Raw genomic sequence first — 2,075 nt, 5'->3', positions numbered from 1 at the left:
ACGCAGACACAAACTTCTCCAGCCACCAGCAGCTGATCACAGAAGTTAGACTGGGATCTTTGCAAACAAGATGCAAACTGTAAATGAAGACGTCCAGGTGACGAATGTAACTGATGTAGAAACCTCTGCGTTGTGTTGTTATTGAACTGCTCCAGGTTAGTTTCAAACCCCGATCTAAACCGTTTTACCAAGAGGTCAATGACCACTTGGCAGTCTGGTTTGCACGTCTTTCATGGGTGAGTGAGTTGAACTTGTGTTGTCACTTCACTGGTCCCTAATGACTGTTAGTGGTATACTCGCGGACCGCCATTACATATGCATGTATATTAATTTATCAGACATTTCACTTTATCGTACTTTTATGGTGTGGCACTAGATGTACAGTGAAATTATTAATGTTTATCTTTAGGCAGATGTGTTAAGTTAAAGGGATAGTTCACCCTAGAATGATATTTCGCTCATTATCTACTCACCCTCATGTTGACTAAGGGCTGGAAGAAGTTTCAGATTCCTCCGTGGCTTCTCTGAGTTACAGGGGGTCTCGGCATAGCAGTGCATGTCCATATAACGGTTGCAAAGGGACACCGGAGCTCTTCGTAAAAAAACACACACAAAAAAACATCCAAATACCTCCATGATGCTCGTATGTAATGTCCGTCTTGTGCTGAAGCCCCAAATTGCGTAATTGTCCCGAAAAAAATTAAATAAGTCTATATTTTAAGCTTGTTTGTAGCGGAAGCTTCTCGAAGCTCCTCTTCCTGGTCCGTCCAAATCTCGCGTGATTCGCAGTAACCGCACTGACGCATGCTGACGCCGGCGCAAATCACGCGAGATTTGGACGGACCAGGAAGAGGAGCTTCGAGAAGCTTCCGCTACAAACAAGCTTAAAATATAGACTTATTTAATTTTTTTCGGGACAATTACGCAATTTGGGGCTTCAGCACAAGACGGACATTACATACGAGCATCATGGAGGTATTTGGATGTTTTTTTGTGTGTGTTTTTTTACGAAGAGCTCCGGTGTCCCTTTGCAACCGTTATATGGACATGCACTGCTATGCCGAGACCCCCTGTAACTCAGAGAAGCCACGGAGGAATCTGAAACTTCTTCCAGCCCTTAGTCAACATGAGGGTGAGTAGATAATGAGCGAAATATCATTCTAGGGTGAACTATCCCTTTAATCTTCAACAAACCATTTCCACTGTCTTGTTGAGTGCAGTCCCCTACATACAGTATCCACCCTGCTCTTACTGTAATTTAACTCTAGTACGTTACACTCGCAAGGCAGTATAGGCCTAAATGAATGTTTTATTTAACTTTTTCTTTTATTTCAGTGTGATTCTGTGTGTTTTGAAGCCAATGTCCAATGTTTGTTGAACTGACTGGATTGTACTAATTTTTGTTGTTAAAATAACCAGATGTTTTTGCTGAATAAAATATTTTTACCTTGTTTTTTAATGAACAACATTAACCTTCTACTAATATTGGATGTTATTGTTGCCAACTCTCACTGTACCACTGAGTCAATCACTAAATCTTAAACTTTTAGGTTGAACCGCATCTGAGAAAGTGCACGTGTGTGTGTATGAAAAACAGTGGTAGTTTCTAGTTAGAAACTGAAAATAGACTCTATATAAGATAAGATACGATTAGCCTCAATTGTCTCCTAAGATGGAGAAATTTGTCTTGGGCATTCGAGAGATACAGATACATACAATCAATAAATAGTTGCCGCCATACACAATGAAAAACATGTGGCCAAAACACAGATGCATAGACGGAGGGGAAGTGTAGCTTTCTCCTTTACAGCCTGGCCACAAAAGGTCGCAAACAGTGTGCAACGACCACAAAGCCACGTTTCATGGTTATAAATAAGATCAACTCGATCAAGAAGCAGTGAAGTGTTGTGGCCTATGAGAAAGGTATCATTCACAAGTTTATAAAACATATTTTGGCCACTGCTCTGTTGGTTAAAATCTAAACCTTTCGGTGGGTTTTAGCCATTCACTCTATAGTGTAGTGGTTAATTGGAATCTGAATGAATAACAATACCTAACATTGACCTAAAAGGTGA

The 2,075-nt window shown here is 40.5% G+C and overlaps 1 protein-coding gene across 1 annotated transcript in view; it reads right to left on the bottom strand.

The window, feature by feature from the left end:
- Window positions 1–2,075, bottom strand: part of atp6v0e2 (ATPase H+ transporting V0 subunit e2) — a 263,253-nt gene that overhangs the window by 93,793 nt on the left and 167,385 nt on the right. The window lies entirely within an intron of this gene.

The sequence above is a fragment of the Trachurus japonicus genome, chromosome 1 (genome assembly GCF_045865225.1).
Source record: "Trachurus japonicus isolate A0001 chromosome 1, Traja_1.0".
NCBI lineage: Eukaryota > Metazoa > Chordata > Actinopteri > Carangiformes > Carangidae > Trachurus > Trachurus japonicus.
Note: the sequence above shows the minus strand (reverse complement) of the source record. Positions and strands in the feature narration are given on the sequence as shown.